Source organism: Glycine max, chromosome 6 (assembly GCF_000004515.6).
Source record: "Glycine max cultivar Williams 82 chromosome 6, Glycine_max_v4.0, whole genome shotgun sequence".
In the NCBI taxonomy this organism is placed as follows: Eukaryota; Viridiplantae; Streptophyta; class Magnoliopsida; order Fabales; family Fabaceae; genus Glycine; species Glycine max.
The window spans coordinates 21810694-21827677 of record NC_038242.2 but is presented as its reverse complement, the minus strand read 5'-3'; positions in this window follow the sequence as shown (position 1 = coordinate 21827677).

The following is a 16984-nucleotide window of genomic DNA, read 5'->3' as shown; positions in this document are numbered from 1 at the left end:
GAAAATAAAAAGCTTGAGGGAAAACTTGATGCCTTGGTCAACCTAGTAAGTTAAATTGCCATGAATCAGAAATCTACACCTGTTGCAAGAGTCTGTGGTCTATGCTCTTCTGCAGATCACCATATAGATATTTGTCCTTCTTTGCAACAATCTGGAGTCAACGAGCAACCTGAAGCTTCTGCTGCAAACATTTATAATAGACCTCCTCAACAACAAAACCAACAACAACAGAATAATTATGACCTTTCAAGCAAAAGATACAATCTAGGTTGGAGGAATCATCCAAATCTGAGATGGACAAGTCCTCCACAACAACAACAGCCTGTCCCTCCTTTCCAGAATGTTGTTGGTTCAAGCAAGCCATATGTTCCTCCTCCAATGCAGCAACAGCAATAACAGTCACAACAAAGATAACAAGCAACTGAGGTTCCTCCTCAACCTTCCTTAGAAGAGTTAGTGAGGCAAATGACCATCCAGAATATGCAATTTCAGCAAAAGACAATAGCCTCCATTCAGAGTTTGAAAAATCAGATGGGGCAGATGGCTACTCAATTGAACCAAGCTCAGTCCCAAAATTTTGACAAATTGCCTTCACAAACTGTGCAGAATCTGAAAAATGTGAGTGCCATCACCTTGAGGTCTAGCAACCAAATTCAAGTGCCTCCACCAGTAGCAGCACCTGCACCTGAACCTGTCAAGCTTTATTCTACACCTGAAAAAGAGGATGAGATAGTTGCACAAAAGAGAAAGCTTCCTAACAAAAATTTTCATGCAGGAGGACCTTCTTCTAGTAATTCTGACTTACCGCAACCTCCTATCCCTCTTCCATTCCCACCTAGAGCAATTCCAAACAAAAAAAAATGGAAGAAGCGGAAAAGGAGATCTTGGAGACCTTCAGGAAAGTAGAGGCGAACATACCTCTGCTAGATGCCATCAAGCAGATTCCAAGATATGCCAAGTTTCTAAAGGAGTTGTGCACCCACAAAAGGAAGCTCAAAGGCAATGAAAGGATTAGCATGAGCAGAAATGTGTCAGCATTGATAAGTAAATCTGTTCCTCACATTGCTGAGAAATGTAAGGACCCAGGTACTTTCTATATACCTTGCATTATTGGGAACAATAAATTTGAGAATGCCATGCTAGATCTAGGAGCATTAGTTAGTGTCATGTCTTTGTCCATTTTCAATTCTTTATCTCTTGGACCTTTGCAATTTACAGATGTGGTGATTCATTTGGCAAATAGAAGTGTTGCTTACCCCGTAGGTTTCATAGAGGATGCGCTGGTTCGGGTTGGTGAACTTATTTTTCCTGTTGATTTTTATGTTCTTAATATGGAAGAGGGAATTTCCCAAGGTTCAGTTCCAATTATTTTAGGCAGATCATTTATGAAAACAGCCCGATCCAAGATAGATGTTTATGCTGGCACATTGTCTATGGAATTTGGTGATATTGTTGTTCACTTTAACATTCTTGATGCCATGAAACATCCATCTGAGGATCATTCTGTTTTTCGTGTTGAGATAATTGATCAGATTGTTGATGATTATATGTTTGATTTTGATTCTGTTCTTTGTGGTAGGAAACATCCATTTTTATCTTATTTGCATACTTGTCACTCCTTATGCATTGAATATGAATCTGAGTTTGAATTTGATCCTGTATCTGATTTTTAAGCTGAGAGTGAATTTGAATTTGAGTCTGGTTTTGTTTTTCTGGGTGTTATACCTCTTGATGTTGATTTTTGAGAGTCAGAATGCACTAACCATGTTGCAGGAAGTTCATATACTTCTGTCTTGTTGTAAGAGGTACAGGTTGAGGAACCTTCTTCTTCTCTTACCTTGGTTCCTCCCACTGTTCAGCCACCACCCACACCAGAGTTAATGCCCTTACCAGCAACCCTCAAATATGCTTACTTGGAGGACAAGGAAAAATTTCCAGTGATCATCTCTGCCTCCCTTGCTGCTGAGCAAGAGGAGAAGTTGTTGCTAGTTCTCAAGAAGCACAAGAAAGCCATTGGATGGACTTTAGCAGACATTCCTGGTATTAGCCCATCTACCTGCATGCATAGGATACTTTTAGAGGATGGACCTAAGCCAGTGAGGCAGCCACATCGGCGACTCAACCCCGTCATTCTAGATGTGGTGAAGAAGGAGGTGACCAAGGTCTTACAAGTTGGAATCATCTACCCCATTTCTGACAGCCAGTGGATGAGTCCAGTCCAAGTGGTTCTTAAGAAGATAGGCCTCACAGTAATTAAGAATGAAAGGGATGAGCTTATCCCCACAAGAGTGCAGAACAGCTGGCGAGTCTGCATTGATTATAGGAGGCTGAACCAGGTAACCAGAAAAGATCATTTTCCCCTGCCATTCATTGATCAAATGCTTGAGCGCTTGGTAGGTAAGTCCCATTACTGTTATCTTGATGGTTTTTCTGGTTATTTACAAATTCATATTGCTCATGAGGATCAAGAAAAGACCACATTCACCTGTCCCTTTGGCACTTTTGCCTATAGGAGGATGCCCTTTGGCCTATGCAACGCCCTTGGTACCTTCCAACAGTGTATGCTTAGCATTTTCAGTGATTTTTTAGAAAGTTGCATAGAGGTGTTTATGGATGATTTTACTGTTTATGGATCCTCTTTTGATGCATGTTTGGATAGTCTGGATAGAGTTCTTAGTAGATGCATTGAAACTAAACTTGTGCTGAATTTTGAAAAATGTCAGTTCATGGTAGAACAAGGTATAGTTTTAGGGCATATCATTTCTAGTAGGGGCATACAGGTAGACCCTGCAAAAATAGATGTTATTTCACAATTGCCTTACCCTTCTTGCGTGCGAGAGGTTTGTTCTTTTCTTGGTCATGCAGAGTTTTATAGGCGCTTTATCAAGGATTTTAGCAAAGTGGCCCTTCCACTATCCAATCTGCTGCAAAAGGAGGCGGAGTTTGATTTTGATGACCCATGCAAAGAGGCTTTTGATTGCCTCAAGCGTGCGGTGACTACCACCCCTATCATTAAGGCACCTGATTGGACAGCCCCATTTAAGCTAATGTGTGATGCATCCAATTACGCATTGGGGGCAATCCTTGCTCAAAATATTGACAAGCTGCCTCGGGTAATCTACTACGCTTCCAGAACTTTGGATGCTGCCCAAGAAAATTACACTACCACAGAGAAGGAGCTATTAGCGATAGTTTTTGCTCTTGAGAAATTTTGTTCATATTTACTTGGTACTCGTGTTATTGTTTATACTGACCATGCAGCTCTGAAGTACCTGTTGAAGAAGGCTGAATCAAAGCCTAGATTGATCAGGTGGATGCTTTGGCTCCAAGAGTTTGATTTGTAGATCTGTGACCAGAGTGGTGCATAGAACCTCGTGGCTGACCACCTGATTAGGATTGAGCGTGCGTCTGAGGACTCACTCATTCGAGATGATTTTCTGGATGACCATTTGTACATTCTGTATAGTATTTCTGATTCCTTCCCCACTCCCTGGTTTGCTAATATTGTGAATTATTTGGTTGCTTCTGTTTTTCCTCCCTTAGCATCTAAAGCTCAAAATGATAAAATTAAGAGCGATGCTAAGCATTATATTTGGGATGACCCCTATTTGTGGAAGTTGTGCAGTGACCAGGTTATTAGGAGATGCATTCCAGACCATGAGATTGACCCGGTCCTGCAATTCTATCATTCTTCCGCATCAGGTGGCCATCTTGGCATACAGAGGACAACTTGCAAGGTGCTTGACTGCGGTTTCTATTGGCCCACAATCTTCAAGGATGCATGGAGAATCTGTAGCACTTGTGAGCCTTGTCAGAGAGCAGGCAGCTCACTTTCATGGAGACAACAAATGCCTCAACAACCCATGTTATTCTGTGAGGTTTTTGATGTCTGGGGTATAAATTTTATGGGGCCTTTCCCTGTCTCTTTTGGTTTTGTTTATATTCTCCTTGCTGTTGATTATGTTTCAAAATGGGTGGAAGCCAAACCAGCCAAAACTAACGATGCTATGGTTGTTGTGGATTTTGTTAGATCTAATCTGTTTTGCAGTCCCTAGAGTCATCGTTAGTGATCAAGGCACCCATTTTTGTAACAGATCCATGTATGCCTTGCTAAAAAAGTATGGGATCGTGCACAGAATTTCCACACCTTACCACCCCTAAACTAATAGGCAGGCTGAGATTTCAAACAAGGAGATAAAAAGGATCTTGGAGAAGATTGTGCAGCCGAACAGAAAGGATTGGAGCACCAGGATAGATGATGCTCTTTGGGCGCATAGGACTGCCTACAAAGCACCCATAGGAATGTCTCCTTATCGGGTTGTGTTTGGCAAGGTATGTCATCTTCCTGTAGAGATAGAGCACAAAGCCTATTAGGCTGTAAAGACTTGCAACTTCTCTATTGATCAGGCTGGAGAGGACTAGAAGTTGCAACTAAGTGAGCTAGATGAGATCCGTTTAAAAGCCTATGAGAATTCCAAATTCTACAAGGAGAAGACCAAGAAGTTCCATGATAGTTTGATAGCTAAGAAGGACTTCATGGTTGGACAAAAAGTTCTATTGTATAACTCTAGGCTCAGACTCATGAGTGGTAAGTTGAGGTCAAAGTGGATTGGTCCTTTTGTGGTGACTAATGTTTTTCCGTATGGTACAATTGAGATCAAAAGTGAATCCACAGATAAGAGCTTCAAGGTCAATGGACACCGGCTGAAACCATTCCTCACAAATCCCTCCTTAGTGGATGTAGTGGTGGAGGAGACCTCCTTATTTCACCCCACTTCTCTTCCGCCATGACTTAGGGAGTTTTCCTTTTCTATCTCCTTCTTTACTTTTATTGCACTTGTCCAAATTTATTGATTGTTTTGATTGCTCTTGATCTTATGATTGTGCTACATTGAGGACAATGTGTTGTTTAAATGGGGGGGGGGGGAGATTGTTCTTTATTTGGGGTTTTCTAGTTTAATTTTTTTTAGGTTTTCTAGGTTAATTTTGTTATTTTGGTTTTATGTTTTGTGTAGAACATTGCATGTTTCTCTTTGAATTATAGGTTATGTACATGTAATGGGTAATTGTTTTTGAAATAGGAGTTTCTTGGCATTTTGTGAATTAAAATCCTTGTTTTTCTCTACATGTCAAGTTAGTTTTGAAAGTTTGAATTGAAAGTGATAGATTTACCCTTGGTGAGAATTTGAGCCATCATCATCTATTTTATTCGGTGTGTTTTGCCCCATTAATTGCTTGCACAATAGCCTTGGCTTGACTCTTGTTGATACTTCATGCTTCTCATGCATGTTGGGAGATGATTTAGGCATTTTTGTTCTTATAAGCCTCTAGCCAAATGAGCCTACCTTGAATTAATTCCTTTGATAGCCCCTTTCAGCCTATGTTCCCCTTTCTTTGTTTTGAAGCTCATTGCAAGCCTTAAGTAAAAAACCATGATCTTACCCTACCCTTAAGGAATTTTGGAGCTTTGGAATTGTTTTGGGAATAAGTGTGTGGGGGGTATGTTTCATTGGATGATATGTTTTTGTTGGCCATGCTTGATGATGTATTTTGGCCATGCTTGATGTATATACATATATTGCCTAATTGTTGCTTTATTTTTCAAATAATCAAAATGCTTTTAAATTTTCGTTTTCTGCTTTCACAAAAAAAAAATCAAAAATAAAAAAAAACAAAAAAAGAGTGAAGTTGAATAAATGAGGTCTTGTTTTAAGGACTTGGACTGGTTTTAAGGACTTGGACTGGTTTGAAGACTTGGTTGATTTTGTTAATATTGGAGGTTTTGGGTTTACTACTTTTGCTTAATTTCCACTCATTCCCCATTGCTCCTCTATTCCTTTGGGTTTTAACTACTTATCTCATACTTTTCTCTACCTTTTCCCTGGCCCCATTACAACCTTAAAAGACCTTTTGATCCTCATGTGTATGTGTTTGGCAAGTTTGGTTGTCAATTTTAGAGTCTTGCCAAGTCTATATGGTGTTTGTTTTCATGGGTGCTCTGAGAGTAAATAGTAGCCTAGACACTTGAGAGATAGAGTGCATATCTTATGAGGCTTTATCACTTTTCATTCTTGAGCTGATTGACTATCTTGCCATGTCTGAGATGCTTGGATGATTTTCATGACTGTCTTGATTCTTTAACTCTCTACATGTTGGATGTTGCCAATTCCTTTCATTCCTTGAGATTCATTAAGAAATATGTAATTGTTTTTGTGTTTGTTTGTTTCTCTTTAATGTCTCTAGATTTGTTCCTTGCTTTGCTTTTTGATTTTGCCCAAGAGTGCAAAAGGCTAAGTGTGGGGGGATTTGATGTGTAATTATTTTCTCCTATTTCTTAACCCTTTTTGTCACCATTTTAATTATGCAGTTTTATCATTTGGGCCTACTTGACTAATTTTATGTTTTTAATTTAATTTCAGGAGAATTATAAGCAATTGGGCTTGAATCCGGAATTGGGCTTGGACTTGAAGAGAGCAGACAATTTTATTTTATCAAATCTTATCTTATCCAGATTTTATTTCATCCAATCTTATCTTATCTTGTCCAGATTTTATTTTATTTCGTTTATGGGCTTGGACTTAAAATAGATTTGTAAGCTTTGGGGCTGAGAACCTATATAACAGAACCAGGGTTTTAGTTTAGGGAGTTTTTTCGAAGAGGAGAATAATTCTAGGATTTTAGAATTCCAATTTTTACTATTCATACGCACTGTTCACGTAGAATAAAATTTGTTTTCTACAATTCCGTTTCTGCTTCAATCTACAATTTTGTTTTCTGCTTATTAATGGAAGGCTAAGTCTCCCACGTTGTTTTCTCTTGAGGATCAAGCACATCTCTCTTTGAGGTTTTGTTATTACTATTGAATTCTGATCAGTTTTTCCTCTTTACCAATTACTTTGTATTTGTTGCTATTAATCCATGCATGCTTAGTGCTTGATTAATTGTCTCTACGCTTAATTTACATTCATGCTTAATGATCAGTTTCGTTCATGATTAATTGGTGTATGTGTTGCTTAATCACATAATGACAACCTTATGTTAATTTTCGCTTAGTAATTTAATTTAGGGTTGGATTAAGTGGTTGAATTGATTAAGGATAAATTCTCGTAACCTAAGATAAGAGACTTGCTTGTGAATCAAAGGGAAACAACATGTTTTAATTCTGTTATTTTCTAATTCAAATTTTCTTGTTGTTTAATTTACAAAAACAAACAACCCCCCCCCCCCCAATTCGTTATTATTTTATTACTATCTGTTATGAATGTTTGGTTGACCATTGCTGTTTGGGAGACGACCTAGGATCACTTCCTAGATACTGCATTTTTAATGTTTATTTGATTCAGGTACGGCTTCGATCACTCAAGCTACAAAGAACTACATTTCTTAGCCAGGTCCTCGGCTATAGAAGCATTTCGAAGCACAAGATACTGAAATGATGACAAGAAAAATCACCAAATTAAATAGATATATCATGACAAGTGCACAGCCACCTGCCTCCTACATACTTCCTATTGTAATGAAATCTCACTCACATTCATGGGATGAGCATGCCAAAGTAATAATTATTAACATATTAAGGTATTATTAGTCCATAATGGATTAATGTGAAAACCATCAGAAACAAACCTTACCTATCGAACAAATTGAAGATGTAAGCAGACAATAGCATAGACGCCAGCATTGATTGGCCATCAACATTTTTCTGTTTTAGACAAGGTTAATCAAGAGAGGGAGCAGAAATTAAATGTGTGCAGTAAAAACTGAAAACCATAAACAAACACCAATCAAAATTTATTAACTCTTAAATTATGTTAGTATATGTGGTGACAAGAAATTATTTAAGCAATAAATCAAGAAAGAAGTATGCTTAACTGACCTCACAAAAGCTTTTGAAAATATAATCAATAGCAATGAACTCTTGCATGCTTGAAGTTCTCAAAAGGATTCTAAGTATAGAGTTCAAAGTAGGTTCAATGTGTGGTTCCTCTCCAAGAACTTTGCTAGCAAGAAGATCACGATTCTTTGAATCTCCAGCAATCAAATCACCAATGCATCGCATTGCCTAACAAAGATTGAATTTAACATTATAAAACTGAGCACACTTTTGTGCTTCTTCGCAACAGAAAATTTTCTCACAAACTATGTATTTTAGAACAAAAAATAAAAATCAATGCTACAAGAAAAAATGAAAATGGAACTACTACTATAATAAAAAAGAAAATGATTTTTGAAATGTATGTGAATCAAAAGTGAGGTGGATGCATGGACCATTTCATAACTGATGCATCAACAACATGACTAGCTTTTTAACTTAATTTTACCACAAAAAAAGCATCTTGAACAACAATTACTATCGCCGAAATACAAGCATATCACTTTCTCATTACTTATAATAAAGCAACAATACTCAACCATATCTAGATGCACAAGTAATCTATGAAAGATAATGCCAGCAAGAAAATACCAGTTTGTGTTTATGTGTGTGTGTGTGTGTGTGTGTGTGTGTGTGTGTGTGTAATTTTATCACAATTTTTTATGTTGGAGATAATATATCAAAGCATGGTATGTGAAACAAGGAAGTTATCTTACCGCACAGCGAACGAGAACAGGTACGCATTGGCTTTCAACACCTAATATTAACAAATGGTCCAATACCTTTTTCTGCAACCAAATCCAAAAAATAGAAGGATAAGATCACCAGATTGTTGTTTTATGCAAGCATCATAAGACTAGGTTCACAACAAACCTAAACCAGAGTAGTCTTATTTGTCTGTTTATTCATATCTTTCCCAGGACCAGACTCAGAACCTCCCTTAGTAATAATTTAATGGTTTCTAATGCAATAAGTAGATTGATTGTCAACTGGCATGGATAAAAAAGAGTTAGCTATAAGGGTTCACTTCATTAATAGCATAAACTAAAGTGAAAAATTGAATGAATCTAACCTTTTGTTGATTAAAAGTGAAACTACTTCCTCTCAGCTTCAAAATCAATATCAATGAGTCAAGTCCTACAGTCTCTCTTAGTAGTACCTGAACCATAAAGAGTTGAAATCAGCACCAGGTTTAGAACTGAATAAACCCAACAGAATCAACAAACCTGATTGGATGCATTGCTACGAAGCAAATTGTTCAACAATTCAAGGCAGTCCTGCACAACGACCTAAGAATTAGTATCTAGACCAAAAACTATACAAAGCTTAATCATGCTCAAAATATAATTACATGAATAAGATTTAGATACAAAATCTTTGGTCAACAATAAAAAAGCAATTTTTAATGCCTTGTACAAACAACAAAGGATGACAAATAATACATATTTGATTACTCTTGGATTTCTACATCTTTTTTTTTTGTTTTTTCTTTTTTGATTTATCATTATACCTAAATCAGAAGATGGGATCAGGTAATGAAACCAAAAAAAAGAGTCCATAAACATGTTTTTGGACATAGTGGTTTTCGAACACTATTAGCCCATAATTATTAGAAACATGAGCATGTATCCTTTTTATAGGTATTTAAAAAAAAGAATTTTATCAAAAGAAAATAAAAATAAAAAATATATAAGTATAAACATAGGTAGCTTTAAATTTCCAGGTTTCAAGTAGACCATAATCATGCATTAATATCATACATCATGTAGCTCATAAAGAAAGTTAAATAAAGTACTGTCATAGAGTAACCATTTATCACCTATACCACAACACCACCATCTGAATTTCCCTCCTCTCTTATGATACTGAAAATCTTCTCAAATGCACCTTCAAAGACGACAATTTTTTGAATCTCCTATAATCATTAAATTTATTTAGATAACAAACATTTACTACTAAAGAAAAATTTAAAAGGAAAAATGTCAAGTGCAATACTATTAGAGCAAAAAAGTTACCTTAGCTTCACGAGTCAGATGAGTAAGAAGCAATAATGCCTTATTCCTTATTACCTAGAAGGTAAACCTTGACCATTTTCTCAGTATAAACAACAGCCAAGCATTAATATTCTAAAAAAGAAATAGCATATTCAGGGTTTCTTTTAAAAAAGAGGATTAATGAACAAAACTTACTAGAAGATTTCCAACAGTAAGTATTGAGAATTTAAAGGATCAGATTGCACCCTCAAATTATTATAAGTGAATATGTTAAAAAGCTATATCTTGTTTAGACATGTCAAAAAATCAACAATAAAGTTTGGAAAGGTTATTGAAATGATTACAAAGCATTGAAGTCTTGTACCTCACGATCCATAAGCATGTCCATTAGTTGAGTTATACCACGAGGGATAGTCAATATTGCTTCTTGTAACCTGAAGAGGAAGACAAAGACAAACCTTTTTTGGATATAGCAGTTGGAACATCAAATTGAAGTCCTTCCAATTTAGGCAAAACCCATTTGACATCCTTACAAAGCCAGAGATAATACCCATCCTTGTGTTTGAAATTAGGGTGCTTTGGTTTAAATTGGGTCTTTTAACTTATTAAATTTCTATTAAAATAAATAAATGACAATAACTATAGAAAGATAAAACATGCCATTTACCTTGTTGTAGCCATGAAACCAACCTACTCAAACTTCATACAACAGTGTCATCAAAAGAATTGAAGGTGACATTGTATTGTCTAAGTTGCTCTCATTTGTTGTGGGAATTAAGGGTTTTCAATAGGCAAATTCAACTGGGGAAACCCAAATATCTGTGTGTGTGTGTGCGAGAGAACGAACCCCATGTCGATATCCTCGTAGTCAATCCGATTTACACTCACCTTATGGCTCAAGCCACTGCTCTCGGCAATCTAAATCATGTCGAGAAACATGTCATTGATGTACAGTTTCAGAAGTTTCGGCTCGTGAGAAACCAGATTTATCAACTCCGCAAATGTGCTTCTGAAGTAGTTTCCTTCGAAGCCATGCAGGAGCGTCAAGACACCAACCATGATCACACAGAGGAGCTCATGGAACATCGAGGGCTTGAAGAACAAGCGGATGATGACAGCGCTAAACACTGCGATCTAGATGTCGGGGTTAGACGATGACGACGACACAAGACAACCCAGAAATGGTGTGTGGAGAACCGAAACGGTTTGGGGCAAGACCGATGCATATGGGGTAAGCAGGGGAGAGAGCGAGAGAGCTGCACGAGACAAATAGAGAGCATGAGTGAATAAGCTTTTATAAATATTAGACCGAATAGATTTCAAAGATGATTTTTCTACAAAACCGTCTTGATGCAATCCTACCCCCCAAGGGTATTGGATAGAAGACTCCAAGAAGATTGGGCCAAAGATGCAAGAGAAGGCCCTAGGGTTCTCATGAGCCTTAGGGTAGATTTCTGAGCCCATGGGCCAAGGTTGGGTCCAATTATCTTTGTACATATTAGACTAGGATGTCATTATATTTGGTCCTTGTATTTAGGGATCCATATTGTAGGTAGGGTATCCTAGAAATATAGGATTTTTCAGCCCTTGTATTTTAGGGCACCTAGACTAGTTTTTGTATTAGGGGTAGTTTTGTAATTTCGCATGCACTAAGTGGATATTTGATGTGTGAGGTTGGAAATAAATTTAATTGAATTGGTAGAAGCCCAATCCAATTAAATTTTAGAGGGGGAGGTGAGCATTTGCTTACTACACCCCATTGCCACATCATATAGTCACACTTTGTGCATGTCCTTCATGCTTTTCATGCCTCATGACACCTAAGCACACTTAGTGGAGAATCTTGGAATTGATCTTGGATTAGTGGGCTGAACCATAACTAAAATTCACTAATCATAATTAGTGAAATTTTGGCTCCAACGTTTGGCTCCACAAATTCAATTTCAAATTCAAGTGAAATTTGAATTTCCCTCCTATTTTGTGTGACACTTAGGCTATAAATAGAGGTCATGTGTGTGCATTTTTTTCAACTTTGATCATTTGAATATTAACTTCAGATTTCAGAGCTCCTTTTGAGCACAAAATTTCGTGCTCTTCTCTCCCTCTCCCTTCATTCATCTCCTTCTTCCTCCAAGCTCTTATCCATGGCCTCCTATGGTGGTGAGCTTCTTCTAGACTCATCTTCTCCTTGAAGTGGCGTCTCATCTTTCTCTTCCTTCTCCATTCCGCTACCATTTATCTTCCAAGAAGCAAAGGAATCCATTGATGAAGAAGATCCTAGGCCTACAAACTCCAATGGAGCTTGCATCATGTGGTATCAAGAGCATCTTCATCTAGGTGATGTTCTTTTGCTTCCTCTATCTTTTTGTTCGGTGAATTCTCTTTAATTTCTTGTTCTTCATCTTATTCTCCATGTATATCCTCCATTGTCTTGTGGTTTGGTGCTGTTTAGAGTAGATTCAAAAAAAAAAAAATAAACCGATTAAATCTTAGATCTACACTTGTTCTTGCATTTCTATGGTTCAAATTTTGTAGATCTACTCTTGAATCTTGTTTTTGTGTTGATTTTAGGTTCTATCAATTTTCATTCATAATATTCTTGTGCTGAACCTTTAGATCTAAATTTTGTTCCAAAATATTGATTAGAAAAAAAAACACAAAAATCTAAGTGTAAATCACTTAATCCATGTTGTCTTAGAGTCATGTTTAGTCATAGTAATTGTCACATTATGTTCTAAGTTTGTGTTGAATTTTTATTTTGTTGATTGAATTCTAGATACATTTTTTAATGTATTCTTGTCATTCTTAGCCTATCTTTTGAATTTTGAGTCTAATTCATGCATGTTATTTAGTTCATAACATGTTCTAAATCAATTCCTAGAAGTAGTCTTGTTCTTGAACTTTTTTTTTGCTTTCTAAGTTTCCTACATGATGCCTATGATGAAGTTGAGTTGTGGTGCTGAGTTGTGGCTGGATTTGTGAATCAAAATAAGTCTTAAGCTCTATTTAATTGTGTTATTCAAGATAATTGAGCATAAGCAAACACAAATTGTAACTATCCAAGCCTTAAGCAACATAAACACTACTCTTGATTTCTAGGCTGAAATCGCTGGTGCTGGCAGCTTGAACATACGAACTTGTATAAATTACTGGGAATTGGTCACTACGTTTTTTGAGCTGAAACTTTTACTGAATTTTCTAGACATCTGGAAAAAAATTATAAAAAAAGAACCAAGCGATTTGGATTAAAGGAAAAAATAATAAAAATCGCACAAGTTGGCAGACAAATCAGTGTCCAGGAAAAAAAAAGTAAAAGGAAAGTGTGCTTGTTGTTTTGGCTCAAAATTTGTTCTATAATTGGTGCCTATTTTATACCAATCCTAGTTCTGAAATTTAAATTGAAAATTATTGTGAAAACAAGTGCCAAAACTAGAGGTTTCTTGAGTCTTTTTTTTTTTAGAGTTTTTCTACTCTACTCTAGAGCCATTCTAGGTTTCTCTTTGAGTCCTAGCTTGCTTTTTTGTGCTTTCCATTGCTTTAATTGTTGAATAATCCTTGGAAATTTGTCTTGTTAAAACTCTATTGGTTTAGCTTTCATTTCATTTTTTTTGGTCTTTGGTTATTGCTTGTCTCTTTGTTTCCTTGGTTGTGAGTTGCCATATAGGGAATTGGAAAGGAGGATTGGTGCCATATCTTGAAGAATTTGAGTCAAGAAGAAAGGGGCCAACCACCTTAAGAGCTATTGGACTAAGAAACACTCCAAATTGAGTGAAACACTAAAGAGAGAATAGCCACCACAATTGAGGACTTTTTTTTTCTTTGTAATTTTGTAATTGGCAATTTGCTTTGCTTTCAAATTTTGTAACAAAAAGGCCTTTCATTGGAAGTAAGTTGGGAGCCTCCGCTAGGTTACCCTACTTCCATTTGTGTGTAATAATTTTAGGCAATTTTCCCTTAGGATAGTGAGTGTTTTGTTGGGAACCTTAAATGAGGTCATCCAAACACTCTTAGGATCCGCCTAGTTTGCATTTCTTGCACTTTAATTTCTTGCTTACTTTCATAGCTTATTTCCTTTACCCTCCATTGTCAAACCGCCTAGATAGCTTTCCTTTTACCAATTAGTTTTTACCTTATCTTTCACACCTTTTTTAGTGTTTATTTTGGCTAGTTTCAACCATAGTTTCTTTTACCTTTTTTTCAAACCCCCGACAAGAAAGAACCATAACTTAGGAACCAACATGAGTCTTCATTCTTCATCTAGTGTTAATGGTGAGGGTTCTACTCCTAAGGACCCCTTGTATAAGATATTAGATGAGTTGAGATCCCTTAAGTTGTGGAAAGAAAAACAAGAGAGAAAAGAAAAAGGTAAAAAAAGAGTGGAAGAAATAAGTCAAGATGAAAGAGAGAAAATAAGAGAGGAAGAAAGAAGAAAAATAATGAAAGAAATGAAAAGAGAAAAACATGCCTCCTATAGTAGTCATGACTCTTGCAAGAGTTTAAGTGAAGAACTTAGCGACTATTATAGAGGGCGTCATAGTTCACATACTAAACATCACTCCCAAAGAAGAGAAAAGGATAGAAGGCCTCAAGAGGTTAACATTAGCCTCCCATATTTCCACGGAAAAGATAATGTTGAGGCCTACTTAGATTGGGAAATGAAGGTTGAACAACTCTTTGCTTGCCATCATATTAGCGAAGAAAGAAAAGTTCCATTGGCTACCCTTAGCTTTCAAGGGTATGCCCTCTATTGGTGGACTTCCCTTGTTAAAGAACGAAGGATTCATGGGGATCCTCCAGTAGAGTATTGGAATGATCTTAAGAGTGCCCTTAGGAAGAGGCACATTCCCTCCTACTATGAAAGGGAGCTTATGGACAAGCTCCAAAGGCTTATACAAGGGAGTATGAGTGTTGAAGAATATAGACAACAAACGGAACTACTCCTTTTAAGAGCTGGACTTAGGGAGGAGGAAAGAACAAGCATAGCTAGGTTCCTTAGTGGGCTCAATATGGAAGTGAGGGACAAGGTTGAACTCCTTCCATATAGGGACCTAGATGAGCTAGTCCAACTTTGTATAAGAGTGGAGCAACAACTTAAAAGAAAGCCTTCTTCAAAATCTTATGGCTCTCACTCTTATCCAAGGAAGGACCAAGCCCATGGAATTTTAGGGGCTGCACCTTCAAAACCCAAGGAAGATAAGGGTAAGACCATAGAGAAATACACCCCTAAGACTAGTTCCCAAGAAAGGACTAGCAACATTAAATGCTTCAAATGTCTTGGGAGAGGTCACATTGCCTCTCAATGCCCCACAAAGAAAACCATGATCATGAGGGGTCAAGACATTTATAGTAGTCAAGAGGAGACTACTTCTTTCCCTTCCTCTAGTGGAAGTGAAGATGAAGTAAGGGGTGAAGAGTCTAGTGAGGAAGTCTACCCCCATGAAGAAGGTGACCTCTTAATGGTTAGAAGGCTCCTTGGAGGTCAATCTTGTGATCTATCTCAATCCCAAAGAGAGAACATCTTTCATACAAGATGCAAAATTTTAGATAAAACTTGTTCTCTCATTGTGGATAGTGGATCTTGTTGCAATTGTTGTAGCACAAGATTAGTTTCCAAGTTGAACCTCACTATCATTCCCCACCCAAAACCTTATAAACTTCAATGGCTCAATGAGCAAGGGGAAATGATAGTTAACCAACAAGTGAAGGTACCTTTCTCCATTGGGACATATAAGGATGAAGTTAGTTGTGATATAGTTCCCATGGAGGCAGGACATATTCTTTTAGGAAGGCCGTGGCAATTTGATAGGAAGATCATTTATAATGGCCTAACTAATGAGATTACCCTCACCCATCTTGGCACTAAATTTGTGTTGCATCCTCAAACACCTTCACAGGTGGCCAAAGATCAACTAACTATGAAAGATAAGAGGGATGAGGAAGAAAAATTAGAAAAACAAAAGAAAAAGAAGGATAGTAAGGCCTTGTCTTCAAAGGCCGAGGGGAAGGAAAAGGAGGAAAAGGATTTCTCCAAGAATATTGTTAACAAGGAAAATCATTTTGCAACAAAATGTGATATTAAAAGAGCACTCCTTCTTAAAAAAAATTTCTACCTTCTCCTATCAAGGGAAACATCCCTTAGCACCACCATACCTCTTGATCTTGAGTTTATTCCTCAAGTAAAGGAGTTGTTGGATGAGGATTTGGTACGCAAGAGCTTAAATCCTTGTGCTTTGTTGGTGTCTAAAATAGGTATTATTAGGCACCAAATCCCTATGATAGGTGGTATCATGAATGTGTTGAGTGGTGCAACACTCTTTTGTAAAATCACTCATGCACCCAACATCTTCATCATTTGTGTACATAGGAACTCATTAGGTAGGTTTGTTCTTATTTTTTGTTTCAATGCAAACCTAGGTGCTCATGTGGGACACCTTAGGTTTGTCGTAATTTTTTGTAGGAATAATCAACATGAAAATAATGAAAAAGGTATGTTTTATTCCATTACTTTCCTTAACTTTTTAAATAGTGATCAAGGGCTTCCCATGGACCCTAAGAGAATAAAGGTCATTCCTGAGTGGCTTACTCCACCAAGTATAAGAGAAATTTGGGGCTTCAATATCTTAACAAACTTTTACAAAAGGTTTGTCCCATATTTTTCTATACTTTTAGCACCACTCATTGAGTTGGTGAGGAACTATATTCTCTTATGGGAAGATGACCAGGAAAGGGGTTTCAAGTCCTTACCGTACTCTAACATACCCAACATCACTAATACATATGCTTTTATTCTTTTTACAGGTGTTGAGGGAAAAATTAATGACTTTCAAGAACCTCTGGATTTGAGGTCAAATCATTTTCAAGGGGGAGGGAATGATGCAATCCTACCCCCCAAGGGCATTGGATAGAAGACTCCAAGAAGATTGGGCCAAAGATGCAAGAGAAGGCCCTAGGGTTCTCATGAGCCTTAGGGTAGATTTCTGAGCCCATGGGCCAAGGTTGGGTCCAATTATCTTTGTACATATTAGACTAGGATGTCATTATATTTGGTCCTTGTGTTTAGGGATCCATATTGTAGGTAGGGTATCCTAGAAATATAGGATTTTTCAGCCCTTGTATT